Raw genomic sequence first — 22,075 nt, 5'->3', positions numbered from 1 at the left:
AAATGCCGGTTATATTGAGATCAGATATCTTTAGAACACATAGGAAAAGTCTCTTGATGTAGATCAAGAATGATAATATTTCTGCAATTAAAGATACCATACTTTGAAACCACCCAAATGGAACCAATTAAATTTTTTTTCAATAAAATATAAGTTGCACTATTGAATATTTAGGACATTCGGTACCACATGGCATCAATTCTCTATTTTTGCATTAAATTGTCAGTCTGGCCTACCCACCTAGCCTGATTTAAATTTGTCTCCCCCGTTCTCCCCCTGCTTCCATTCTGTTCAGCAAATATCAACACAAACACTTTCTCTAGTGACAGTGAGTGCACAGGTCTGTTTTGATAACGATCACATAGACCTCATCTTTTGAGTTTCAGTGGACTGCTGTGTAACAAATTGCTACTGTTCAGATTCATCAATCTAGGACACTTACTAAGGAAAGCTAATAAGAATAGAAGCATGTTTTTCAGGACTCACTAAATCCGATTAATCTCTCCACGAAGTGGAGGACAGAAGGAAGGCCCTACAGCTTTTATTAATTACAGAAAAAACTCTCACCCCTAAAAAGTAAGATTTCCTCCCACATAAACAATAGTGTTCTACCATATCCATGCAGTACAATCTCTTGAGAATATAAAGAAATGATCACTGCAAAGCAGTTAAGGTTATAGTCAGAATTCTGACTTTTGATTGAGAAAGATTTTGAATCTGTTCTTGTTTGTTTAGGGGAAAGATCATTATCAATTTCCTAATTTCTTTGCCCAAAGTTTTTTGATATATGAAAACAAAGAAGGCAGAGCATCCACCTTGCGTCTGCCTTTTGTGAGACAGATAGATGGATGAATGATGGATGGATATATAGATGGGTGGATGGGCAGAAGCAGACAGAGAAAAAGAAGTATTCCAATGGGCTAGACCTACCTATAGAAACTTGAATTGCTCTTTAGCTTACTAAGGAATCCTTAATGAGGATTTTATGATTACTTCCTCCTAATTTTCTGCCATCTGCTTACTCTAAACCTTCAATTAGGCTTCATAGTTATTTCTTTATATGCCATTTTTCCTTCTGTTGGAATTAATCGCTTGTTAACGATGGTTAAATAGAATGGAAGTGAGTGTGACATGGGGGTCAACCCATTGAACTTTGAGTCAAAATATTTGAGGGTTGGGTTTCAGCTCTGTGAATTGTGTTACTTTAGTCGATCTCTTATATTGTTTGAGACTTAGTTTCCTCATCTATAAAAACAGAGATATAAATATTTTTCCTACCTTCTACACAGGTTTTGTATGAAATTTAAATAAAAATACATATATATGCATATAATATATAAAACATGCACACATATATGTGCAAATATGTATATAAATATGATGTATATTACATAGAATTGTGTATATCATATATATTACTTTGTAACTATAAAACAAAGTTCTATATAAATAAAAGGCACTAAGAAAACTTATAATGAAAGAGTATTCATAAATGTTAAACTGATTTTGGTTTACTATTCAGCAACTCAACACTAATTAAAATATTCTATAGTACCCATCATTATTCTAGAAAAGAAGTAAACACAAATAAGCTATAGGGTTTTTTAAATCTATGGATTAATACATTTAACAAATTGAATATGATTAATCAATAGTCCTTATGGTTAATTAAAGGGAAGCAATGATTTCAGGGACAAAGGTCATGTTAGGTGTAGTATCAAACACTGAGTGAGGCATTGTACAATGCCATCTCAATGAGCGTGTTATGTCCCACCAGTGAGAATATCTATAGGGAGCATGATATAGAGAAGAGATCAGGGGAATAGAAATCAGATGCTTGGGTTCTGTTTCTGGTTCTGTCCTGTCCCTTAGTAATTTTGCTGCCTTTGTTGAGTGACCGATGAATGATTTTCCTAAAATACAAGTTTGATACTGCCATTTCCTTGCTTGTGACTTCCTATGTCTATGGAAACTGCTCAAGTTGGTACTAAAAGTCCTTCGCAACATGGTTCAAGGTTCGCTTTCCTGATTGATTTCCTATGTTACTGTCCTTCCACCTGCACTTTGCTCCATCCAAAATGCCTTTTTTTCTGTTTCCTAAACTCAGCATTCTTCTGCAGGGCTTTGTGTAGGCTGTCCCTCAATGCATGGCATTCCTGTATCATAGGATCATAGATTGGAAGCTATAAATGACCCATGAGGTCCTATAGCCCTTAACACTTCATTTTAAAATGTGGAAATTGAGATATATTTTGGTATGACTATACTTATAGTCAGTCATTTGACATTTGTCACTGAGTTCAGATAGGGTTCTTAGCATTGTCCTATAACTTTGGGGCAGGAAGGAAAGAAAAAAAAGTAATCATTTGTAAAATACCTACTGTGCCTCAGGCACTGTGCTAAGTTGACAAACATTATCTTTTCAAAAACCCTGAGAGGTAGATGCTATTATTATAATATCTATTATATAGTTGAGGAAATTGAGAACTTGCCCAGAGTTATTCACCTAAGAAGAGTCTGAGACGGGATTTGAACTCAGGTCTTCCTGATTGCAGGCCTGTCCATTATATCATCTCACCGTGAAGATGACTCAATATTAAATAAAAGAGTTCAAAAATTTGAGAACTCTCACATGTCTCATTATCATGGAGAACTATGGTGGGGAAAATGGTAGAATTCAGTCTTGTTTGAATTTATGTTTGATCAAAATAAACAATGAACAGTGAATTTATCTAACTAAATTTTGAAAATCTTTTAGCCCAAAGAATTTGAGGGATACAAATCAATCAATCAGTCAGCACTAATCAAGGATCTGTCATGTGCCAGACATGGGAGCAGGGATACAAAGGCAAAAAAAAGTTAGTTCCTGTCTACAGGTAGTTTATTCTTAATGGTGAAGAGCCAGCATGGACATATGTGAGTATGTGCAAAATAAATATTTGGGTGAGGAGGGCCTTTCTAACTGACTAGGTTAAGAAGAGCTTCAGATAGAAAGTGAATGGTATATGAGTTGACTTTTAAAGGCAACAAAGTGTTTTAAAGTGTGTATGTTGGTGGGGAGGGGGTGAGAAGTAAAGAGGCAGAAGCTTACAGGCACGAGAGATAACCAGTTCAAAAACGTGGTGTCAGGAAATGAAATTTTGTGAGTGGGGAACATTCAGACTAGAGAGACTGAAGTATGGGCAAAGGAGAATAAGTAAAATGGGGAAGTGATAGCATAGAGCCAGGCTGGGAAGGACTTAAACAACAGAGTTTATATTCAACCTCAAAGGCAATAGGGAGCTATTGGAATTTATTGAGTAGGGGAGGAATATAGATCTATATTGTAGGAAAATAATGTTAACAAATGCATGGATTGGATAAGGTGGGGGAAGGGGAGCAGAGAGACTAATCAGGAGGCCATTGCAATAGCCCAAGAAGTGATGAGGGTGTGAATAGGGTGATAGGGTGGTGGCCATGATGATACAAAGAAGGGACCATGAGGAAAAAATATTGTGGAGAAAGAATTTATGATTTGGCAACTGATGCTTGGATATGAAAAAAAAGTTCACTGTAATTCAGCCAGTATTTATGAATTATATACTTTGTGCAAAGCAATGGACTAGACACTGCAGATGGGGATAGGGATAAAAGCCCTCTCCTCTCCTGGATCTTAGAATTTATTGAAATTGGGTGTTTGGGAGGACCGTGGTACTTTCAGCAATAACAAGGAAGATTAGAATAGAATGAGTTTAAAATTCAAGGTCATTACACATTTTAGGGATGAGTTGAGTTTCAAGTACTGATAGGAAATCTAGGGAAAAGATATCCAGAAGGCAGCTGACAATGAAAGATTCAAGAGACTTAAAGAACTGATTTAAATTGATACTAAGAAACATTCCCCTAAATGATAAATTGTCTAAGGATGTGAGTAGGCAATTCTCAAGGGAAGAAACCCAGAATATCTATAGTCATATGAAAAAACCCTATTGGGGGCAGCTAGGTGGCGCAGTGGATAGAGCACCAGCCTTGAATTCAGGAGGACCCGAGTTCAAATCTGGTCTCAGACACTTAACACTTCTTAGCTGTATGACCCTGGGCAAGTCACTTAACCCCAGCCTCAGGGAAAAAAGAAAAAAACCCTATTAATTAAAAAAGACTATTAATTTAAATTATTAATTAAAATGCAAATCAAAGACATTTTGATATTCTCTCCCATACCCATCAAATTGGCAGAGATGATAAAAAAAGGAAATGGTGAACAGTTTTAAGACCTGATATAGCCAACTCCATTTTGTTCTCCAGTCACAGCGGCTGTGTAGGACTCCAGCATGTATTAACTTCTCTATGAGCATGGCAGGATTGGCTTATAACCGCTGACTTCCCTCGATATTTTCTTTCCAGCTGTAACGGCTTCTTCATTTCTTCAAGGAATTTTCACTTTTCTTCTCTATCTCCTGTCACAAGGAATCTATTTATCTGTATGTATGGATACGTATATAGACATACACAAATACATATGTACGTGGACATATATCCCCTTTTAGCTCATATGAGTATCTGTGTTTTAACCACTACTTATTTCTTTGCTTTATGAAATGAGTAATTATGTATATACATACATATATGATATATAGGTACATATATATATATGTATATGTAAATGTCATCTAGATGGCACCATAATACATAGAGTACTGGACCTAAAGCCAGGAAGATCTGAGTTAAAATTTGGCCTCAAACTCTTACTAGCTGGGTGATACTGGCAAACCTTCATTTGCCTCAGTTTCTTCATCTGTATAATGGGGATAATAATAGCATCTACCTTACAGAGAGATGATATTTGTAAAGTGATTGCCCCAGAGCCTGGCACATAATATGTGGTATTTAAATGTTAGCTATAATAAATATATACATGTATGTATATATACAAATATATATATACATGTACAGACACATATAGGTAATGTGACAAAGCTATTTTTTTTAACAGATATGCATGACCAAATACTTTCTGGTGGAAGATGACTTGCTCTGAGTGAATGGAGTTGCAATGCCCCTGGCTCCATCTTGTTGCAATAGAAGGAAAATCGTATTAACATATTACATGCTTTTTGGTTCAGCTATACCAGTGTTTAGCTTCAAAGTAGGAGGAAGGGTCCTGTATAAAAAAATATTGTAGCTCTTTTTGCAGTGACCAAAAAAACCCTGAAAGTTAATGATATGCCCATCAATTGAGGAACGTCTGAATAAGTTGTGCTATATGAATCAAAAAGTGCTATTATGCTGTAAGAAGTGAAGAAATAGATGATGTCAAAGAGACATGGAAAGACTTATGTAGACATGCAGAGTGAAGTAAATAGAATCAGAAGAATAGCTTATTCTATAACATCAATATTATCATTTGGAAGAACTTTACAAGCTAATAGAGAATGAAATGAACAGTCAGAGCAATTTATGTTAAAGATAATCAACTTTGAAAGTGTTAAAAACTGTGATCACTACAGGGATCATTCATAATTCCAAAGCAATGATGATGAAATGTGCTATCCAAACTATTATTTTTATTTTCTTTTTCAGAAAAAAAATGCAATAGGGTGAGTTTTGGAAGGATGAAAAAAAGGGAATAATAATTTATGAAATGTTCCAGGCAGGCAGCTAGTTGAAATAGGGACATTTGAGTTGAAATCTGACCTCAGACACTTCCTGACTGTGTGACCCTGTTCAAGTCCTTTATTTTCCTCATCTGTAAAATGAGCTGGAGAAGGAAATGGCAAAACCACTCAAGATCTTCACCAAGAAAAACCCAAATGGGGTCATGGAGAGTCACATCTGACTGAAAATGATCGAACAAAAAAGGGAAATATTCTAGGCATGATACTAAATGCTTTACAAATATTATCTCATTTGATCCTTACAATAATCCTTACAAAACAACTTCTGTTTTATAGATGAGGAAACAGTCAAACAAATTTCCTTCTATCTCAACAAAACAAAGCCAGGGGCACTACAGCTCTGTACACTCAGAATGAGTCACATTTCACCAAGTGATTTGCCTGGGGTCACAGAGTTTGTAAATATTAAGGCAGGTTTTAAATCCATGCCTTCCTAACTCCAGGATCAGAGTTCTTAATTGTTTTTATTTTATGACAAGAGACCTCTCACAAAATGGGGGTAATCTGTACAGGTTTATAATGTAATGGGAAAAAATCAATAATTTTTAAAAAAGAGTTCAAGAGAAAGGTTGGGGCTAGAGATAAAATTTTGGAATCAACTACAAAGAAATGATCATGAAATTCATGGGAAGCAATGAGCTCACTTATGGAGAGAACACAAAGAGATAAATGAGAATGCAACAAAAGAAACCATGGGACAGTGTTCAGAGACTGATGGAAAGAGAATGAAAATATAGCAATATCACTTGAATAAAGGAAATAGAGAATTTACAGGAGGCTGGTTGACACCATCAAGAAGTTGCCAAGAACTTGAGAAAGATGAAATCTGAGTAAATGCTATAAGATTTAACATCTGAAATTATTGGAGATCTTAGAACTATGTCAGAGGGGTCAGGAGCCAGATGGCCAGGTGTTGAGGAGTAAATGAATGATGACAAAGTAGAGGAAGGAGTATAGTTGAGTTTTTCTAGGAGTTTGCATGCAAAAATGAAAAGAGATATAAGACAATGGCTCAAGGGGATACTGGAATCAAGTGAAAATTGTTTTTTAAGAAGGTAAGAGAGTGGTAAGGACTCAGTAGATAGGGTAGAAAAGGAATGTTTGAAAGAAAGAATGGAAGTTACTTCTTCCTGAGACTGTCCTAAAGGAGAAGTAGATGGATGAAAAATTTGAAGTGTGAAGTAGGCATGATGTACTTAAGACTGAAGCATTTTGGAAAGGATGTTTTTGATTTTTGCTGTTCAGTTTTTTCAGAGCATAGAAGTGGGAGCTGTATAGACAACTTAAAGAGAAAGGAACACTGAAAATATATAATAGAAACCCATTGAATAGGTGAAGAGAGCAAAATGGCAATTAGATAAGAGTTATTATAGTAGTTTTAGTCAGCAGAATGGCATGAGTTTCTCTAAGGGGAGCTTGGGAAGAGGAATGGAGCAGATAAATGGTTTACATGATCCAGGGTTGAGAATGCTTAGGTGTGAACCATGATGGAATAAAGCAACAAGAGATTCAAGAGTGGAGGTCAAGTAGTTGACTTGGTGAACCATGGGATCAAGACTGTGAAGGGAGGAAAAGTAAGACCAAGGAAGGAATAATAGACTAGGAGAACAGGAAGGACTAGGTAGATTGGATCTCACAGCAAGGATGAAGCATCCATATAAGAAGATTAAGGGAGAGTAGAGATGGAAAGATAATTATTATCAGAGAGGAATATTTTAGAGCTCAAGATCATGGAGGTCAGTGTAGCTGTGAGTAAAGGTGAAATCCTCCTGGATGGCTAAGGTATAATGATCATATTGGTCATAGTTGCTGAACAACATTGATAATTTGGGAGGACAGATTGACATTTATATATATATATTGTAGCGAGCTGTCGTCTCCAGAAGCTGCCGGATCGCTCTCTGGGAAGAGATATGCTGTGTCTACTCAAATCTTTCAGACAGATTCTTCTTCCTGTAGTGAACCGTTGTCTTCAGGCAGTTGCTGTTAACTCTTGTCCTTAGAGGTGACTTCCCTTCCTGCAGAGAGCCCCGTCAGGGCTGATGTAATGCAGAGTCTCTTCTTCTTGAATCCTGGCTCTGAATCTCCTCCAGCTCTTATCCTTCTCCAGGCCGATCTGCCCTCTGCGCCCAGTGCTGTCTCTTTTTATCCTCCCAGAGAATGGGCGTGGGATAATGCAAGGGCTTCTGGGAAGAACCACCCCAGCCAATGAGCTTGCCCCCTCTATCAAGTCAACCTGAGTTCTCACCTTGTAATTGTCCAGAAAACCTGAATTCTCACCTTGTCACTATCCAGACAACCTCAGTTCTCACTTAGTAATCCTAACATCATATATATATATATATATATGTATGTATACTTGTTTCTAAAAACCAGGGTGTGAATTACTGTAAACAGGAAATTTATGTCTTGAGAAAAGAAGCGGGGAGCCTTTGAGGGCAGTAGATTATAGAAAAAAAGAACCACAATAATTGACATAGAAGGATTGAGAGACTAGTTATAGACAAAATATCTGGAAATGACATTGAAGAACATAGAATATTATGACTTTTATTCCTGTCCTAGTGTATCAGAGGGCATAAGAGAAGGAGGTCTTCTGAAGCAGCAGGAAATACGGTGTTTCAGGAGATAACCAGGTCTCATCATGAACGATGAGACAAAAGAATATGAAAAAAAAAGAGCTCTAAAGTTCAGGAGAGATTTTTAATGATAGAGGGAGTATACCAGAGGGCCCAATGGGAGGAGAGGGCAGAAGAGGAAAGGGACTGATGACAGATATTGTTAAATTCAATGCAGATGAGAATACAAAGGGAGTTAGAAGGGGAGAGGGATTTTTGACTCACAATACCATGACTGAAAGAAGGACGCAGAAAATAGTAATTTGGTAACCACAGAAGAGGAAGTATTACTTGATTGAGAATGTTGACCACATGGTCCAATGATTATTATGGAGGACAGCAACATTGCTGTGTTGGGTTCTTTCTCCAAATTTTAGGAACTGGGAAAAGAGGAGACAAAGTATTCAACTGGATATTTACGTCATTAAATACCTGGAAATTGGATCCTTAGGGCCAGAATAAACACATATACAATCCTAGTTCCTTACTCCAGGATATTGAAGGATAAGACTCACATGCTCCACAGATGGGGCTCTTGGTCAGCCAGGTATCTGAAACATTGGTATGGGCCCTGCTACACCTGTTGAATAGAGGTTTGGTATGGATGGTGTCTGAAGGCTTAAGGCCCTTAATAAGGAACTTGCAATCTAGTTAGGGAAATGAGATGTAGAAAAGTTAAAAGTTAAATAACAATACAGGAATTAAATTTCAGTAAAGACTGAGTCAAATATGTGGCAAAGTAAGATTTTTCCTAGTTAAATGAAGATTTAGTGCTTTCATAGAAGTGCCGTGAAAACAAGGAACAATGATGACTGTGATCCAGGAAACCTGAAGAAGGAGGTACTTGAAGGTTGAATTTGGCTTATAAAAAGGGAAGAGAGAGAGAAGCAGAAAGACAGAGAGACAGAGACAGAGAGAGAGAGACAAAGAAATATTTTTTTCATTAATGGATCATAAATTTAGAGAAGGGACTGTAGAGGTCATTGATTCTAAACCATTTTACTGATGAAAGCACAGAAATCCAAAAAAAGGGATTTGGACAAAGTCATATATGGCAGAGTTGAGATTTGAAAACAGATTCTCGGATTTTACATCCCATGTATGACCACATCCAGGGCCCAGATAATCATTTTCTCTGTGTTGCTCTTTGAAGCTTGGATGAGCATGTTATTCCCCAGTTCTGCAAGTTTATCATGAATCCTTTATTTATGAGTCTTATGGGTGTTTGACCAGAGGCATAAGCTACCCCTTCTATTGATGTTTAAGCAAAGATAAACAGATAATTGTATAGATAATTATAACAAACCCTCTCTGAAACAAGCATGAGGAAATCTCTTTAGTCTTTAACAATTAGGTCACTTTTCTCCCTGAGCAATCTGATAGTGTTCTATGTCATATTCTTTATTCTTTTTTGTAACATTGGGAATTAATGGAGCATCATCGGGCTTAAAATCTTGAAGATTTAGTGTGTTAAGTTAAAGAAAATTAATATAGTTTTAACATAATTGTTATTCTTAGTATCATTAATTATTATTATCTTCCACTTCACAAAATTTCTACTTGATCAGGAAGCATTTAGAATATAGATGTTATCTAATTCTTTGACTTAATTCTGTGACTGATCCATCATCTCATAGTTGTTGATACTTCTTCCAGACACTTTAGGTCTATATGATCCTTATCCATATTTTTTCCTAAATTCCCCATAGGGATCCATGTTTCACATTGCTTTTTTTTCTCTATATGATCCTTATCCCTTCTCTTCCCTAAATTCCCCATAGGGATCCATGTTTCACTTGCTTCTTTCCTCCTGGCCTTCCTCTGGTTTCTTTACTATCTCTGGGACATTGATAGGCTATTCGCTATTTCTATTTGTTACACAATGGACCCTTTGCAACAATACATGTGTTTAATGATGCTTTTTGCCACTTTTATGATATATGTAAAATGTGATCCATATATACTACAGACTTAAATGTATAATATTTATAACACGACCATCATCTTTCAAAAATTCTGGTACAAACTAAATGGAAGGTAAAATCATGAACTCCTTAAAGTCAACCACTGTTGAACAGAGACTTCCATTTTAGAAGAGAGTACAGTTTTCCAAAGCTGAAATATTAAGTATCTAGTGGAATGGGAAGGTATATAGGGAGAAATGGTCTAGAAAAATACAAAGCAGTATCAGCTACCTTTATTAAAGGATAGAGCTATCCAAGAAGGAATAGTTACAAACAGAATACAGATTGAAAAAAATCACCTTAAAAAAAGAAAGTTCATGTGTTCCCTTAATTTTCATGCCAATCCATGGTTGGATACCTACAGTAAGCTAAAGGAGCTTCAGACAAGAGTTCCCGTTTCTAACAGCAGATGGAGATGTTTAACAGATTTCCATAGTCCGCTCATAGGGTCCATTTCCCAAGAAGGAACTAATATCCAAGTAGTGATAATTTAAGGACTGGGGGAAATGCTGTGAAGGAAGATATGACTTAAGATTAGGTCAGATTCCAAAGTCTGATGGAAGCATGCAATCTTTGAGCAGGGAAAGTGAAGAGCAAACTTATCAATGTGCCATTTTCTTTGGCTATTTTTCTTGGAGTAGCTCAGGAATATTTGTAGGAAATATATGTATGTATAAGTATATATAAATGTGTGTAATGGTGAGCCTAGAGTTTTCCTTAATTATAGTGATATTGTATTCAAATCAAAATATGATTGTACTGAGCGTTTATAAAAATATTATAAACCTAATTATTCAGTAAGTTGGCATACAATGGCTTTTGGTTTACCACTGGGTCAAATTGTATATGTTGAAGTATTAGTTCCTAGAAAACCTAACTGGCCTGGACATTACCTTTACACTAAAATACCGGCTTAAGACTCCATTGTATTATGAAGTTCCAATATTGTCCAAAGAGCTGATCTAAAGATCATCTCTTGAGTTTTCTTCTTGCTGTAGGATTCTATGAGCACCTCAAACTTGGGTCAAATAGATAGCATAAAATAGTGAGAGACTTCACAGTATTATATCTTTCATCAGAGCAGTGTCTAATAGGAATACAGAGAAAATATAACTCATGTAATTAGGCATAATAGCACTAATTTATGACTAAGTTCCAATATTGAGGGCTCCATATTATCTCTGTAGTTACTATTACTCTCCACACCTCTTTGTATATGATTTTTCATCCATGTCCTTTGAAAGATGATTCTTCATAGATGATCTTCTCCCAGATTGTCAAAAATATTATTGATCCCAGTCAAACAATGAAGTTGTTGATTTGTTATTTCATGCTTGTGCTAGATCCATGTCCTTATGCAATCATAGATTTCCATGATGATGTTCTTTATACTACTGCTTGTATCCAAGTCACAATTGATGACAAAATGAAGCCTTCTAAAAGCTTCCATAAACTTCTTCATTGTCCTTTGAGGAAATATTAGTTTTATGTAATCCATAATTTTTTAAAAAAAGGATTGATAAATTTGGAGTAAGAGTTGACTTTTACATAGCACTTTGTTTATAACTATATATGTCTATATAGAGAAATAGATATATCACATATGTTTACACATGTGTCTATATACATACACAAACATATATGTTGATCTTTACAGAAATGCTGTAGTGTAAGGTGTTATTATAATTCAATTTTATAGTTGAGGAAGCTAAGACAGAAAGAGGTGAGTGACTTAGCCACAGTCACATATATCTTATAAGTGTCTGAAACCAGATTCAAATTCAGATCACTCCAACTGCAAATCTTGTAGTTGAGTAGATATGATGTTTTGTTGTTGTTTTTTCATCAAAAAATAACATTTTTAAAAGTTAAATCAATAGTTAGGGTTACAGTGTCAAATGTCATTAAAATCAATTAGAGGTCTGGAAAGGGTCTGTATCTTACTCCCTCATCTGAGGAAACTGAGGTTTAGAAAGTTAAATGATTTGCTACTGGCCATATGAATAAATAATGGAAGAAACAGATCCCAGAATTCCTAGCTCAAAATACCACCAAAGCCACTTTTCAGTACAGGAAGACTTGATTGGAGTCTTTGGAAAGGATAGAAAGAAAAGTAAAAATGAAAATCAGAAAATCTCCAGTGCTGAGTTAAGCTTGAAAGCAGAAGTACCTGTTTTAGAATTATCTCTAGAATTAGAATTAGATAATTATTAAACAGGTACTTCTGCTTTCAAACTCCATTTTACGCCATTTACCATTTTTCTGAAAGTAATGCCTGTCTCAGGGAATAAGCTGTGTATCCTACTAGATAGAGAACTGGCTTCAGCATCACTAAGATTGATATTCAAACCACTATCTCTGACATTTACCACTTGTGTGTCCTTCTGTCTGTTTCTCTGTGCCTCAGTCAAGTAGGAATTATTGATCTAGAAAATCATATCTCAGAAGATATTAGGTCATAAAATTTTGAAACAAGCCTTGGCTATAATAATATTTCAAATAAAATAGAATCTACAATATTGTAAACTATTGATTACCTCTACTAATTACTGGAACCACTTTCTATGATTATTTTGGTCTTTTCATCTCCTTTGGGTTCAATTATTTCTATGTATATGATCTCTAATCTCACTGAACATCGGTCTGACATCAACAACTCCTTTTAGAATATTTTGAATTGGATGTTCCATAGACATAAAAACCTCGACATGTACAAAATATTATCTCCACTGACCAGCAAACCTACCCATCCTTCTTCTGAACTTTCCTCTCATCACTTCCGACAATACCATCCTTTCAGTCAAGTGAACACCTTGGGTCAGGGTGCCATTTTGTTTACCTAAATAATTTCAATAACCTTGCCTCCTTTTTCTCCCCACTCAAACCATTCTTCACCCGACTGGGTGAACTAACTAACTAACAAAATAACAACTAACAAAATAACTAACAAACAAAACTAACAGCTTTGTTGATTATTGAGCTGGGGAAGATTACATACAATAGTATTTTTGTTTTTAAATTGAAGCCTAAATTTCAAGTTTTAAGCCTAAAACAGGAGCTCCCTATTAAATACATTCCATTAGCTCCTTTGACTTTTTGGTATCAAATAGAAATTGCTCTGTTTAGAAAAGTAGCTTGGGTGGTACAGTAGAGTGTTGGGCCTGGAATTAGGAAGCCCTGATTTCAAATCCAGCCTTAATCTCTCTGCTATATGCATTTGGTGGTTCTTCCTCTCAGAGAATACATCATCTGGATCTGGGCCTTTATACTGGCTGCTCCTTTGCCTGAATTTTTCTCTGCCCTCACCACTGCCTCCTGTTATCTCTGATTTTTATCAAGGCTACTACAATAAACTGTTCCTGGATCCCTTAGTTGTGAGTGACTTTTCCCACAGTATTACCATGTCCTTGTATGTGTTTTATATTTACTTATTACCTGTGTTGATTTTTGTCTCTCCTTAAAAGGTAAGCTCCTTGAGGCAAGAACTACTTGACCTAGATTTTGTCTTAATATCCCATACTTAGATTGTTCCAGTAACAAAGTTGATGCTTAATTAAGGATGACTGGATGATCAATATGATGGCAATGGCTATTATTGTACTTAAGGCCCAGTTGGTCAAAGGAACTATGATTGTTACACAGTCTGCAGATTTCAAATATAAAACTAAATGTAGGAGTGAACGCTTTTGACTTGTTTTCTCTTTGCTTAGTAGAGTTTTGTATTTACAATGGATGCTAAAAATTCTCATTTTTGGGTCCATCCCCACCCTCACACAGACACACTGGAAATACCTTGAGCACAGAGTAATTGAGATCTTTTCTCCATATCCACATGAATGCATATGATGCTTTTGTGGTTCACTATGTTAACCTCAGAGGAGTAGCAATTTCTCGATGCTATTGACCTAGCACTTCACGCTCACAGCTATTTCTTGGTATATTGTCTGACCTATGGATAGAACAGGGATTTAGCATCTTTCTGATTCATTCAGCATTTGATGAGATGTGTGGGTGTTATGGTGTCGCTTTCCCCCTCCCTCCAACTACTGTTAAAACAAATGAAACAAAGTCAACTATGTGAGTGAAGGCCATACTGCATTTTACTGCCAACGAACTTCCATTTCAAAGAGCTAAAGGGTTAACCCCTTAAACATCTATCATTTAGAATGGGACAAAACTAACAACTTTGTTGATTGTTGAGCTGTGGAAGAGTGCATACAGTAAATAGAATTTTTGTTTTTAAGTTATACAGGGCTGTTATATCTCACAATCTTTCTAGATCCTAATTTAAAGGTTAGTATTGAAAGCATCTAAAGATTCTTCCTATTTACACACACACACAGATGCAGGATGCAAAGAACCATTTCTGTATTAGTAATAATAACAGTTTATGTTCTCAGAGCTATTTACAAACTCTGTCTCATTTTATCCTCACAACAACTCTACAACTCTGAAAGATGTGCACTATTATTATTCCCATTTTACAGATAAGGTCATCAAGGCAAGGAAAGGTGAAATGACTCATTCAGGTCTTCTTAATTTCAGGTCCAAGGCTCTTTTCCAGATGTACATACTTGTCTTTGGAATAGAAAGCCTAATTAACTCTTTGCTATTTCCTTTTATTGTTCCATAAGAAATAATCCATAGTCTGAAGTTTTACTTTTTGATTCATAAGTTTATTGTTCATTATTATTTTCAGCACCTTTGTAGAATTATTATATTTAACTTGCATGCATTAAAATTTATTACTTTAATACTTAATTTAACTTTTATACTTATTACTAATTACTGTGATTTCATATTTCATATGGACTTTATTCATCCCTGTCTGATATTCAAAGAGAAAAGGTATCTTCTATCTTTCTAGCTGCATATGAGCTTTTGGGCATTCCAAGATTCTTTCCTTTTCCCCAAGTTTCCTGAAATGAAATCACAAATGATTTAATGATTTCAAAGACAAATTCCCATTGTCACCATTACTGACAAGGCAGCTATTTTTTAATGCCATTTTGCTCAGAGAATCAGTACATTGGGAAGGGCAAGGACAGGCAGCTCATTGAATCTGCAGTCCATGCCCTTGGATTTGAATATTAACTCTGCCATTTATTTCTGTGATCTAGACCAAGTTACTTTTCTCCTCTGTAAAATGAGGAGGCAAGATTGCTAAGATACTTTCCAACTCTAGATCTTTGATCTGATGAGTTTTTCATTGATCTCTGTTGTTTTACTCACTGTTCCTTACGTCTGTCCTGGGTTTTGCCCCATTATAAAATATGACAAAATTTTGAGTCTGTTTTATGTTTATACTTCTCTTGTAAATATTAAATCTTACTCTTTTAGAATTTTAGTCCCACTAGAATTTTCAATGCCTTGTTATGGTCTATCCATTGTTTTTTATTGTCATGCTTACCCCAAAGGTGAGCTATAGTGGGTAGAGTGCTAGATTTGAAGTCAAAGAAAAATCTGAGTACAAATTTTGTCTCAGAGACTAAATTTATCTGTTGCTCAGTCAATTAGCATTTGTTAAGACCCACTATGTGTGAAATTCGTAGCAGTAAATGCTAGTAAAATAAAGAAAGGCAAAAGATAGCCCTAGCCTTTAGCTCACCGTCTAAAGAGGGGACAACATACAAACATCTATCTGCAAACAAGACCTATCATCTGTCTATCTATCTGTCCATCTATCTAGCCATCTATGTAATCCATGTATCTATCCATCCATCCATCTATCTGTCTAGCTGTCTGTCTGTCTATCCATTCATCATCTATCAATCAATCTATCTATAGATATATGTAGGATAAGTTTGAGATAATCTCAAATGGAAGGGCTTAAGATACAGGAAGGCTGGGGAAAGGCATTTTGTTGAAGGTGGCATTTTGGCTAGGGCTTAAAGGAAGGTAGGAGGGAGAAATGAGGAGGGACAGCATTCCGTGTATGAAGGGCAACTGCTGACGATGTCCATAGTCAGGAGGTGGAGGGGAGGAACAGCTAGGAAGTAAATGTTCCTGGAAACCAGAGTACATGGGGCTGAGTAAAATGTGAGAAGAATGGAAAAGTGAGGGGTGAGGCAAGTTAGGAAGTGCTTTGAATGCCAAACAGAATTTCTTATTTGATCTTGGGAGTGATAAGGAACCATTGGAGCTTATTGAATAGGAGACCGACATGGTCAGACTTGCATTTTAGGAAGATCAATTTGATAGCTGTGGGAGGATAGATTGGGGGGTGAGTAAAAACTTGAAGCAGGAAGACCAACCAGGAGGCTATTGTAATAGTACAGATATTAGGTGATAAGGGCTCGCACCAAGGTGTGGGAAATGTCAAAGGAGGGAAGGGGAGATTTTAATATATATGCCCACATATCTGTGTCTATACAAGCAAGTGGGTATATATATATATATATATATATATATATATATATATATATATATATATATATATCTCCCATATATACGAATGTGTTTTTATGGTGTGTGTGTGTGTGTGTGTGTGTGTGTGTGTGTGTGTGTGTGTGTGTGTATGAATATGGTTTGATATTTAAGATGGACTTTATTCATCCCTATCCAAAATTCAAAGAGAAAAGGTACTTTCCTTTTCTCTAGTTGCATATAAGTTTCTAGGTATCTGAGATTTCTTTTTTTCCCCAGAACTCCTAAAATGAAACCATCATTATCCCTTGTCACAGTTACTGATTAGGCAGTGAATTCTTTTTTTCCTTCAATAGTATTGTATTTTTCCAAATACATATAAAGATCATTTTTGTAAGATTTTGTGTTTTAAATATTTTTGCCCTTTCTCATATACCACCCTCCTTCCCAAGACAGAATACAATCTGGTATAGATTTTATTTTGAAATACTTTTAATACTTAATAATTTTAAAAATACTTTATATATTTGTCATGTTATGGAATAAAAATCAGTTCAAAAGGGGAAAAAAACATGAGAGAAAAAGCAAACAAAACAGCAACAACAAAGGTGAAAATACTGTTTCAATCCACATTTATAGTTCTCTCTCTAGATGCAGATGTCATTTTTCATCTCAAAACTATCCAAATTGTCTTGGATCATCATATTTCTGAGAAGAATTAAATCTTTCATAGTTGTTCATCACATAATCTTGTCATTACTTGCAACATACACTGTTTTCTTGGTTCTGTTTACCTCATTCATCATCAGTTTATGCAAATCTTTCCCAGGCTTTTCTGGGAATATTATTTTTAATAATATATTTTTATTTTCAAAATGCATGCAAAGATAGTTTTGAATATTCACCCCTGAAAAACCCTGTGTTCCAAATTTTTCTCACTCCCTTCTCCCCCTAGAAAGCAAGTAATCCAGTAAATGTTAAGCATGTTCAATTCTTGTAAACACATTTCCACACTTATCATGGTGTACAAGAAAAATCAGATCAAAAAGGGAAAAAAATGAGAAAGAAAAAAAAGCCAGCAAAAAAGGTGAAAACACTATGTTGTGATCCATATTCACTCTTTGAGTATAGTTGTTTCTCTCCATCACAAGTCTACTAGAATTGACCTGAATCACCTAATTGTTGAAAAGACAAGATCCAAGTGTTATTCATCACATAATTTTGTTGTTGCTGTATACAATGTTCTTTTGGTTCTGCTCACTTCACTTAGAATGTTCATGTAGTCTCTCTAGGCCTCTCTGAAATCATCCTGTGGATCATTTCTTATAGAATAATAATAGTCCATAACATTCATATGCCATAACTTATCCAGCCATTCTCCAACTAATGGGCATTCACTTAATTTTCACTTCCTAGACACTACAAAAAAGGCTGACACAAACATTTTTGCACATGTGGCTCCTTTCCCCTTTTTTATGATCTCTTTGGGATATAGACCAAGTAGAAACACTGCAGCTAATTCTTTTAAAAATATCAGTTTTCTTAAAGCGGCATTCTAGTAAAGAGGGAGACCATGGATGGAGAGTAGATAGCTCATTGAATCTGGAATCTTAGGCCAATATATATGTGTATCTTTCTCTGTCTCTTTCTCTGTATATCTATCTATCTACATATCTATCTATCTATCTATCTATCATCTATCTATCATCTATCTATCTATCTATCTATCTATCTATCTATCTATCTATCTATGTGTATGTGTATGTATAAGAAAGATAAAATCACAAGATTTGGCAATATATTGGATATGAAGGAATGAGAGAGTTAGGAATTGGGGTTTCACCTAGGTTACAAGCCTGGATGTCTGGGAGGCTACTGGTACCTTTTATAGTAAAAAGGAAGTTAGGAGATAGGAGATTTTAGGAGAAAAGTTAGGGAGTTCAGTTTTGGCTATGTTCAAATTAATTTGTCTATACTAATCCAATTTAAGATATCTAATAGATGGAGATATAAAATTGGAGGTTAGCAGAAAGGTTAAGGCTGGAAAAGTACATTCAAGAATGAACATCATAGAGATTATCCTTGAAATACATGGGTGTTGATGAGATTCCAAAGTCAAATAGAAGAAGAAAATGGATTAGCAGAGAGCAACAGTCATGATTAACTGGTGTATTCTGGAGGAAAATCCAGCAAAGGCAAGGGACAAAGAGTGGTCAGAGAGATATAAGGGGAACAGGAGACGGTGATGTCCTAAAAACCTAGAGAAAAATTAACATTTTCAGAAGGTTCAAAGTGATCCCCAAGTATGAGGATTGAGAAAAAAAGGCCCTTCTATTTGGCAACTGGAGATTATTGGTTACTCTGGACAGAGCAACTTCAGCTGAATGATGAGTTCAGAAGCTATACATTAGAATTAAAAAGAAAGTAAGAGAAAAGTCACTGGTTATGTACCTTCTTCTCAGGATAAGCCACAAAAGGGAAAAGAGATATGGAATGAAAGCCTTTAGAGAGATGAATTAAGTGATAATTTTTTCAGGATGTGACCCTGAACAAGTCAATTCTTTTCTCAGCTTCAGTAGCCTCATCCATAAAACAAGAGGTTAAGACTTAATGACCTCTAAGTTCCCTTCCCCTTATCCATCCATGACCCTAAGTGTATCCCTACATATACACTTCACATGATCAAGAACACTCTCCAGATATAATTGATCACTTTTTAAATTAGCAATCAAACAGCACCCAAATAAAGTCCTGGGTTCCAAACCAGGAAATCCGGAGTTTAAAACTTTCCTCAGACACTTATTAGCTGTATGACCCTGAAGAAGTCACATAGTCTAAATCTTAGTTTTCTCATGTTATAAAATGAGGAAAACTGGACTCAGCAGCCCCTAAGTTTCCTTGGAGTGCTCCAAATCTATGAATCTTTATTACATAAAATAATATTTACATAGACACTTTCAGAGTCATTTGGAAACTCGGATTAGCAAATTGTCAGATGTCTATTTTAAACATCTTATAGATTCCTGATAGAATACTGTGCATCCAAGTTCTTGTAATATATGCCATATTGAAAACCTTTAACTTTTTTTTTAATAGTTTATGTTTTCTCTTTGCAACTCTCCTTTTGTTTGTCTTCCTTTCTTTTTCTTTTTTTTTTCCTTTTTCTTTCTTTTTTAATGCTCTCCTATAATTTCTGCCTTTTCTTTTTGTTCATTCCCCTGTTCATTTAGGAATGCCAAGGACAATCACTTCTCCTAAAGGATACTTTCTTAGGAGACAGTCAGTGAGGTTTACCTCAGAGTGGGAGCCCAATTTCCTGTGTGGCTTTTAAATCGATGCTCCCTGGCCAAAAAACATTAATGTTAAATGCAGCTTCACACTGGCACACAAAGAAGCAATGGGCATGCAAACGGGAGAGGAGGTGGACCAGGTCAGACACAGTAATTTTTGGATATTTCCCCCTTCCAAAAATCTGGCATGAGATCTAGAATTGACCCCTAGTGTATTTTACTTATCCACTGACCCAGAGAATCAGATCTTCATCTCAGTAACATGCTCAACAAAAGCTAATCATTATAATCCCCCAGTCCCCGAGAGTCCAGGTCTTGTTGTCAAGCCTTTAGCAGATGTCATTATACATGGAAACCTAAAGTAAAGATGTTGCCGCTCAAATGGATGTGAAATCTGTTGTTTTCAATGTTCAATTAATAAGGAACCTTTGAAAAGGGAAACGATTTGCTTTAAAAAGAATAGTAATAAGAAGAAAATGTGATTTAAATATTTTAATAGATTTCTTTGAAGAGGTATGGATGAATCTATTTAATGAAAAAGTAAGATCTAATGTGTTTTTCCTTTGGTTTTGCTAAAAACCCTAATTTTACAATAAATTATCTTTAAAATTTTTCCTATCTTTATTTTTTAAAGGGAAACTTTTTTTTTTTTTTTTTTTTTTTTTTTTAAATTCTGGTGTTCTCGTGGATCTGTGACCACAACAATATGGGTACTTCCACTAATGCAAATAGCAGCTCATCTCTCCCTGCACAATTTTTGGGGGGCTTCTGCTCTAAAAACTGAGAAATAAGAGAAAGAGAGAGAGATAAAGATAAAAAAAGAGTGAGAGAGACAGAGGTATAAACAGAGAGACAGAAGGAGAGAGGAGAAAGAGAGGAAATAGAGAGAGATAGAGAAAGAGAGGGAGATAAAGAAAAGAGACAAAGAGAAAGAGAGAGAGAGAGAGAGACAGAGAGAGAGAGAGAGACAGACAGACAGACAGACAGACAGACAGACATAATACAGAGAGACAATGAGGTAGCCCCATCTTGACTGAATTTATATTTCATTTTCTTTCTTATTCAACATGTCACGATAATCACTTGTTCATCCTCCCACTTGATATTTGCCTTTAAACATGTTTATAATCAATACTGTTTAATATTTGTGTTTACTAAGTGAATTCATGTAAACCTATGCAAGTGTTTTACATTTTAAATCACAAAGGCTGAGAAGACATGGTTGATTTGTTTTTTATAGCAGGAATCACAGTGACATATTCAGACAAATGCTTAATGAGTGCTTTTTGAAGTTGATAACAATGATAACCTCCAAGTAAAAGTTAGAGGAATTAGTATTATTTTCTCTGAAATGAGAAGGTTTAATGGTGATTTAATAGTGGACATTAACTTTAAGAAGGGCTTTTCTTACAGAGGCTGATGACCAGTTAAAATCCTGTGATTTTATTCTGTCTCCACTGGAATGAAATTCAGCATGAAAGATTCAGGTTGCTTATAAGAGCAAATTATCTGGAAATGAGTGAAAGCTTAGAATAAGTTTTTGATCAATTCAGTTTTTTTGACTTAAACTGGAATGATTTGGAGTCAATTTACGAATAGTTAGTCCACTTGTGTGTTTTGAATAGGTTGGATTTTATTTTCATGGGTACCATCAGCATGGTTGATTTATTCTCGTCTGTGTTCATTTAAATATAGTTCTTTAGGCAGACAAGAGAAGGCATTAGATTCATCAATCCAATCAAAGAGACAGTAACTGCCTACTGTGTGTTGAGCTCTGGGAAGATAATGATTAAAAAAAAATCTGATCTCAAGTGGCTCACAGTACAGAAGGGGATGAGACACAGATAACAGATAATCCATTTAGATGTTTTATAACCATGTGATTTAGTATAACTTTTCCAGGAACAATAATTCTTTAAGGCCACTAAGATACAATTAAACAAGTTATTAGCGAGAGCAGCCATGTGCTCAAGAGTATCCGATTGCTGCAAAAGAGTGATATATAGATATATATGTATATATGTATATATATATGTATATATGTATAATATATATTTATTTATACATATAATCTACTATTAATGGAATGCTTACATATATTTGTATATGTACACATGTTTTTCTATATCTATCTACCTATTCCATTACAATGAATTCACTATTAGAATGTAGCCTATAAGTCT

The sequence above is a fragment of the Sminthopsis crassicaudata genome, chromosome 6 (genome assembly GCF_048593235.1).
Source record: "Sminthopsis crassicaudata isolate SCR6 chromosome 6, ASM4859323v1, whole genome shotgun sequence".
Classification (NCBI taxonomy): Eukaryota; Metazoa; Chordata; class Mammalia; order Dasyuromorphia; family Dasyuridae; genus Sminthopsis; species Sminthopsis crassicaudata.
Note: the sequence above shows the minus strand (reverse complement) of the source record.